Source organism: Elephantulus edwardii, unplaced genomic scaffold (assembly GCF_000299155.1).
Source record: "Elephantulus edwardii isolate Elephantulus edwardi_28Jun2011 unplaced genomic scaffold, EleEdw1.0 scaffold00196, whole genome shotgun sequence".
NCBI classification, from domain to species: domain Eukaryota; kingdom Metazoa; phylum Chordata; class Mammalia; order Macroscelidea; family Macroscelididae; genus Elephantulus; species Elephantulus edwardii.
The window spans coordinates 211,645-219,796 of record NW_006399946.1 but is presented as its reverse complement, the minus strand read 5'-3'; the positions used below and the strand labels follow the sequence as shown (position 1 = coordinate 219,796).

The window sequence follows — 8,152 nt, the reverse complement described above, 5'->3', positions numbered from 1 at the left end:
CCCCCGGCTCCTTCATGGCCCGCGACAACGTGGCCACCTTCATCGGCTGGTGCCGCGTGGAGCTGGGAGTGCCCGAAGTGCTCATGTTTGAGACCGAGGACTTGGTGCTGCGGAAGAACGAGAAGAGCGTGGTGCTGTGCCTGCTGGAGGTGGCCCGGCGCGGGGCCCGCCTTGGCCTGCTTGCCCCGCGCCTCGTGCAGTTCGAGCAGGAGATTGAGCGGGAGCTGCGTGCCACACCCCCAGCCCCCAATGCCTCCACAGCTGGGGAGGACCCCACTGAGGCTGCTACTGCAACAGGGGCCCCACACCGAGGACCCTGCATGACCATGACGCCCAGTGACCTTCGCAACCTGGACGAACTGGTGAGGGAGATCTTGGGACAATGAACCTGCCCAGACCAGGTTCCCATGATCAAGGTCTCAGAGGGGAAGTATTGCGTGGGAGATTCCAGCCTGCTCATCTTCGTGCGGGTGCTGAGGAGTCACGTGATGGTGCGCGTGGGTGGCGGCTGGGACACTCTGGAGCATTACCTGGACAAGGATGACCCGTGTCGCTGCTCTTCCACTGTCCACCGCCCTCTCCAGTCCAGGGTCGGAACCTTCTCTCCCCAGAAGGTGCCGCCCGCCCCCAGCCTCCGAGCTGGTAGCCCGGTCCCTGGGGGTGAGCGCCGCAGCTCCAAATCCATAACCCCTGTTATCCTACGCAGCCCCAAGGAGGGGCAAGAGACCCTGCTCAGGTCCCAGATCAGCTGCCCCCCCAACCCCGCTCCCGCCGCTATTCGGGGGACAGTGACTCCTTGGCTTCCTCAGCCCAGAGTGGCCCCCTCAGTACTTGCAGTGACGACACAGGCACTGGGCCCTGCAGGGATCGACCCAGTTGGCGGATGACAACGGGCCCCCCAGCCTCCCCGAGGCGGCCCCCGGCCCCATGCAGCCAGTCCCGAGAGCAGCCGGATCGGGGTCGGCCCCGGGGAGCCCCAGGGGGCAGGGGGCAGAGGGACCCAGCCAGTGACCCCCAGCCCTGCCCGCCGGGCGCAGAGCCAGAGCCGGGAGGAGCAGGCTGTGCTGCTAGTACGCAGGAACCGAGATGGGCAGCACTGGTGGGTGCCACGGAGCAGCAGGGACTCGGGCAGGAGCAGCCCCCGGACGCCCCGAGCCCGAAGCCCGGCGGTCCTTCGGTCTTCTCGAGTTTCCAGCCCAGTTCCGGAGTCGGGCAGCACACCGGCCAGCGTCTTCCGCACACCTCTCCAGCTGGACCCACAGCAAGAGCAGCAGCTGTTCCAGCGCCTGGAAGAAGAGTTCCTGGACAACGCCCGGGCCCTTGATGAGGCTGCTGCTGCGTCCTGGGTGGCAAGTGTGGCCCCCTAGGGGACCCTGCCCGGATAGCCAATGGGCTGCCCAGAACCCGAGGCCCAGCCCTATGCAGCTCTTCCGACGAAGGCAGCCCCTGCCCTGGTATTGGGGGGCCACCTGATGTACCCAGGACCTCCGTGGCTGGCCCAGAGCCCTTGAGGACCTGGGTCCGGGGCCGGATGGACACACAGCCAGACAGGAAGTCCTCTCGCATCCCCACACCACGGGGCCCCGCCGCCTGTCTGAACCCGCAGAACCTGGGGCCCTGCGTGCCCTGCGCTCCATCAGCCCAAGGGCTGAGCCTGATTCATGGATGTGATGGACCAGTCCAGCTGACCCCAGCCCAGTTCCTTTCCTTTTCCTTTGTGGCCTTAACCCCTCTGCATCAGGGTGTCAGACCTCATGGGACCAGACCTCTTGGGACCACGTGGCACAATGGGACCACTGTTGTACATTCCGGGTGGGGGGGCGAGCACTGCTATTTAATTACTAATATTATTGAATGCCTTAGAGGAGGCCTGGCTGGCCTAGCGTATGGGGGGCCAGTGGCCCGTACAGCCTCTGAAAGTTTTGCTGCAGAAAAAAAAAATTACTTAAGGGAGGTCTGGTGGCTTAGTGGTAAGGAGTTGCACTGGCAATCTGAAGGTACATGCACCAACTACTCGTGGGAGAAAGATGGGCTATCTCTTCCCCTGAAATCAACTGTCTCTGAAAACCCACTGGAGGGGTCAGCTATGGAAACAGGAACAACTCAAGGAAAGGAAATTAAAAAAAAAAAATCAATGGTCTGTCTTGGCTGAATAGCAACCTCATCACCACCTCTAGCAAAGGTCAAAAAGAAAAGTGGTTATAACCATTATGGGAAGCAACTGGACACTGTACCTCAAAAATCCTGAAAAATATTCATATGTTTTGATTCAATAATTCTATTTCTTAAGGGAGTGATTGTGAGGCTCAGTTGGCTTAATGGAAAGGAATTATACTACCAACACAAATGTAGATTTAAATCACATGCCTTTGGGATTGCAGTGCAGTTTCTTAACACTAGCTAATGCAAAGGTAAACGGTTCAAATCCACCAGGTTCTCTGCAGGAGAAAGATGGGCAACTCCTCCCAGGTACATTTCCTGCCTCTGAAAACCCATTGGAGGGTCAGCTATTGGTCCGTTCCTACTTGAGAGGCTACAACAAGAAGGCAATAACCAGATATGGTCACAGAATAATCAGAATTTATTCTAGAATTATGATCTATGCTGGCAAGGTAGAAACAAAGACAATCTAATCTACAAACATGTCTAGCAATCAGGAAAGAGAAACACAGAGTTTGGCTTAATCTCATATTGGAAAGTAACCGAATTTAAGCTTTCAAAGAATATTACATGGGATGTGCAACAAAATCCACAGTGTGATGTGTCCCCAGTATAACCCTGGGAAGTAGATGAGCTTTATGGAAGAGGTTTCCTGGCCAAATGATTTTAGAAACACTGCATACAATACACTCTTCTGTAGCTTTACAGAAAATTAAAAGGTTCTGGAAATTTCTATATTAAAGAAACCTATTTTAGCTTTAACTCAGAATTTCTCTCTCTTTTTTAATATTAAAAAGACAACCATAAAACCTTGGTTCAAGTTGTGTTTACCTTAGGAATACAACATGAAGATAATGAAATGGAAGAAGACAGGTTTTTCTGTTTTGTAAAATGTGGGGCAGATGTACAATAATCTGTGTTATGCATATGACACAACCTGCATAAAAAGTGAGGAGGACTTGAAGCATTTACTATACAAGATCAAAGAATGCAGCTTTTAGTATATACTGCACCTCAATGCCAAGAAAACAAATATTCTTACCACTGGACCAATAGGCAACATTATGATGGATGGTGGAGAGACTGAAATATGAATATGAAGCAATGGAAAATATCCTGGCTTTGGTCAGGTACACCTTATTTTTTAAGCTACTAACCTTACTCTTTAAAACTTTAAAGAAGCCTTTTACAGCAGATTTTCTTAATGTAGTATGTCTTTTGATTTCTTAACTGTGGCTTTCCTGGATATTGCCTGCGGAAGAAAGTAAAATGAAATCTCTGATAACTTCCATCTTTTCACCATCTATCATGATGTTGCCTATGGCCAGTGGTGAGGATTTTTGTTTTCTTGAAGGTAAAAACACCATATACCTAAAGACTAACAATGGTTATTTCTGAATTATGGCAGGTCACTATTTTTTTAAAAAAAGATTGCATCTCACCATCAAGAAAATAAATTCCTCACCACCTGGCCAATGGACAACATCATTGAGATATGAAGGAAAAACTGGTTGTAAAAAATTCCATCTTCCTTGGATCCATAATCCAGACCCTTGGTGCCACAAGACAATGTACATTGGGTAAATATGTTGTAGAGGACCCTTCCAGAGTACTGAAAAACAAGGTCTGTTTAAAGACTATGGCCCAAACCATGGTCTTTTTAAAGTGTAAGTCTAAATGTTAGACAGTGACTAAAGACGATGGATGAAGAATTGATAATTGATGCCTTTGGTATGGGATGCAAGAGAAAAGCATTAACTTGGTCATAGATTCCCGAGAGAGAGAGAAAAAAAATAGGTCTTACGAGTGTGCTTCCTGGAAGCAAGGACTTTCAAGTTGTTGGGGGTTTTTTTGTTTATTTTATTTTGATTTGTTTACAAAGTTCATATACACAGTGTTTCACCCTATTGTTCAATCACCATTGTGTTTATGTCTTATGTTTTATAAAATTAACCACCATTGGACCTTACCTGTTTTTTGAGGTCGCCACCAGATCTTTTCCATTTCCTTATCCCATACCACCACCCATCAAATTGTGCAACCCTGTGGGTTTTTTACCCGTACCCATCTTCACCCCCCTGCTCCCAACCCTTCCCCCCTTTGGTCCCCATACAAGTTTGACTAGTTATCCTTCTGTTTTTACAATAAGGGTCTTATACAGTATTTGTCCTTATGAGAAAGAGTTAGTTCACTCAGCATAATGCTCTCCAGTTTCTCCTAACTTATGTACTATTTTTCAAAATTGTTGCTCCTGAGTGCTGCATATTATTCCATTTTGTGAATATACCACAATTTCTCAATCCAATCAGTTGTGGCTGGACATCTGGGCTGTTTCCATGTTCTTGTGATGGTGAATACTGGTGTACAAATCTCTGCTTCTCAGTTCTAGTTTTCTTGGAGTATGTTTCTAATAGTGGAATTACTGGGTCATATGGAGTTTCTATGTTGAGGTTTTTGAGGTAACATGACACTGCCTTCTAGAGTGGTTGTATCATTTTACAATCCCACCAACAGTGTATGAGAGTTTCCACCTCTTCACATTCTCGCCAACATATATTGCTCACTTCCCTGCTAAACTTTGCCACTACTACTGGGGTGAGATGGTATCTCATTGTGGTTTTCATTTGCATCTCTCTTATTGCAAGCAATATTGAGCATATCTTCATGTGTTTGTTGGCCATTTGAATGCCTTCCTCTGTTAAGAGCCCTTCCGTGTATTTTTGCCCATTTTTAAATACAGGCTATCATTTTTTCTTCTGGAGGCCCAGTACTATTCTGTAAACATTTGTTATGAGAGATGATACACCAAATACTAGTTCCCAGTCAGTAGGTTTTCTATCCACCCTGTTGAAAAAAGGTTTTGATGAGCATAGAGATTTAATCTTTGGAAATTCTCATCCATCAATTTTATCCTCTCCAGATTGTGCATTTTTGGCTGTATTTGTCAGCCTCTTTATACTATATACGAGGCCTTCTAAGCTGAGACACAGTTTGTCTCTTATGAACTTTATGGTTTTGGGCTTTAATCCTAAATCTCTGATCCACCTGAAGTTGATTTTTGTGTATGGTGTGAGATGTGGATCCTGTTTCAACATTTTACACATAACAGTCCAGTTTTGTCAGCACCATTTGTTGAGGAGATTGTCATTTCCCCATTTGATAAGGTTTATTTCTTTGTGGAATATCAACTGACCATAGATAAGAAGTTCATTTCTGGGTTCTTGATTCTGTTCCACTGGTCTATGTGTCTTTCACTGTACCAGTATCATGTGCTTGGTTACTACTGCTGTCTGTGTAGTACGTTTTGATGTCAGGGAGTGCTATGCCTCTCACTTCACTTTTATTTTTCAGAAGTGCTTTGCTTATTTGGTGTCTCTTTCTTTCTTTAACACAGCGAGAAATATTTGTATTTAGAATTAGCCAGCTGGACTAAGCGTAGATGATCACAATTTTCTTGGCAACATCCAAAGCATCATAGTCAGGAGCAAGTTGAATATGGGCTTTCTTCTCTCCATCAGGCCTAATCAAGGTGTTGACCTTGGCTACACCAATATCAAAGAGCTTCTTTACAGTGTTTGATTTGGTACTCGTTGGCCTTGACATCCACAACGAACACAAGTGTGTTGTAATCTTCTATATTCTTCATGGCTGACCCAGTGGCCAGGGGAAACTTGATGATGGCATGTAGTCAAACATGTTTCTCCTGGGGGCATATTTGGGCTGGCTTCAGAGTCTCAGCATCTTAGGTCACTGGAAAGTCTGTGACGTGTGAATCTTCTTCTTCTTCTTTATTTTTCCACTGTGGATGCCCTTCAAGACTACCTTCTTGGCCTTTAATGCCTTGCTTTGGCTTCAGTTTTGGGAGGAGCAGGGGCTTCCTTCTTCACATTTGGTACCATCTTCATAGAAAGGGTCAAGGTCTCTTTCCTCTCCAAATAATCTTGACACTTTCTCTTTTGATCTTCTTAAAAAGTGAATTTGGGAGGGAGACAGCAAGATGGCGGTGGAGGCAGAGACAATGTGGTGAGCTGCAGGAGCAGTGGACCACTTGGAACAGGGCCACTATGGCCTTCTACAGACTTCTGTTTATTGATAATTGAACAGTTAAACAGTTAATGACTGGCCTTCAGTGAGGATTGAGGCTCAACAACAGGAATTCAAGGATTCTCAAGGAAGAATGGGTGAGTGCCGCAGCTCCCAACCCCCTCCCGCAGAGCCTGCACTGTGCCCGTACTGCAGCCACAGCTCTATGAAGCTCCCACAGCCGGAACCTATGGAATCCCTCCCCAGGATGGAGAGTGGGCACCGGGCCTCCCCAGGACTGGGGCAGCAGATCCACCACACTGCAGCAAAGTGGACTGGTTTTGGGGAGAATTCTTGGAGCCAAGATGGTGGAGGCAGGGGAAGTGGACGGTCACTGGCCTCCCGCACGCGAGATTAAGTGCAACCGCGGGAGATGGCATGCACCCACCGGCCACCCACGTGGAAGATGGCACTCGCCGGCAGCCACCCGGGTGGGGGGATGGAGCACGCCCACTTGCTGTCCGCACACGAGATGACTTGCGCCTGCCAGCCGCCTGTGTGGGAGATGACACTCGGGAGATGGCTCGCGCCTACCAGCCACCCATGTGGAAGATGGCACTTGCCCGGCGGCCACCTGCACAGGGAGATGGCGTGCGCCCAAGCCTGTTGGCTGCCCACGCTGGGGGATGGTGCACAACTGCCAGCTGCCTGTGCACGAGATGACACGTGCCCGCTGAGAGATGATGCGCACCCATGGGTTGCCCACACACGAGATGATGTGCACCCGCCGGCCGCCTGCGCTGGGGGATGGCGCACACCCACCCCTACCGGCTGCCTGCGCGCAAGATGACGGGTGCCCACTGGCCGCCTGCGCTGGTGGATGGCACCTGCCGGCTGCCTGTGCACCAGATGACATGTGCCTGCCGGCCACCCACGTGGGAGATGACACACGGGAGATGGCGAATGCCCACCAGTCGCCTGTGCTGGGGGTGGTGCACGCCCGCTGGCTGCCTGCATGGAAGATAGGGCGCGCACCCCCCCACCTGTGGGGGGGACATGCGCCCTGCCGCCTACAGGTTTGGGTTTCCTTGAAAAACCAGAGATGATCACCTATACAATGGATTGTTGAAAGTCACTGTGAGTTGTCTACGTGATGACACTTAACAGTGGCAGCATGTCCAAGAGGACTGACATCCTAAATGCACCACATATTTTGATCTGTTGAATGCTTCTGCCAAAAGCTGTTTAGACCTGGGGGGAGCCTGTTCACAATTCTCAGGTTCTCTTTGCCATTTACAAAGGGGGAGGGCAGTGATACCTACTTCAAATTATAGTATGACCACTTATGGGGGGGGGAAGTGGTGGTGCTGGAATTGGAGACGTTGTCCCTGGCCACACAGTCCTCAGTCAGATGAGGGGACCAGATTGGGGTGGGGCAATTAGAGGGGGAGTGTACCAGCCAGCCCATTGGGGGTGTTGCCCTGCTTGGGACAGGTTGTCTTCGGCCCTCGGCTCAGGGTGAGCCGTCATGGCCCTCTGCCCGGGGTGGGCTGTCTTCGGCCCTCGGCTCGGGGCGAGCCATCATGGCCCTCAGGGCGAGCTCCTCAGTCCCCAAATTGTGCCATTGACCCCTGGGTAGGAAAAAAAAATGCCTAGGGTATCCAGAAAATTTTATCTAGGCTACTTTCTGCCACCCTCTCCCCCAGTAAACCTGAAAGCAAAACCCCCCAAACCCCTCTATTTGTAACTCACAAGTTTGTTCTCTCTAGGTTTGCTCCCTTTCCTACAGTTAACCTTATCACTGAGTTTTACTTCAGACCTGACCCCGAACCCAGTGCCAGTGACAAAAAGGAAATACAATTGCCAGCTAAAGAAGCAAAGGAGGATGGAGCCTCTGGGTTCAACCAGCCATCCCCACTGGACCCACCTGGGAAAACACTTTGCAGTCCAGAGGGGAGCAAATGACAGG

The 8,152-nt window shown here is 49.7% G+C and overlaps 1 protein-coding gene and 1 pseudogene across 1 annotated transcript in view; one reads left to right on the top strand and one right to left on the bottom strand.

The window, feature by feature from the left end:
- Positions 1-8,152, bottom strand: part of LOC102867636 (ras-related protein Rab-31-like) — a 316,824-nt gene that overhangs the window by 101,928 nt on the left and 206,744 nt on the right. The window lies entirely within an intron of this gene.
- Positions 3-1,367, top strand: LOC102864802 (annotated as a pseudogene).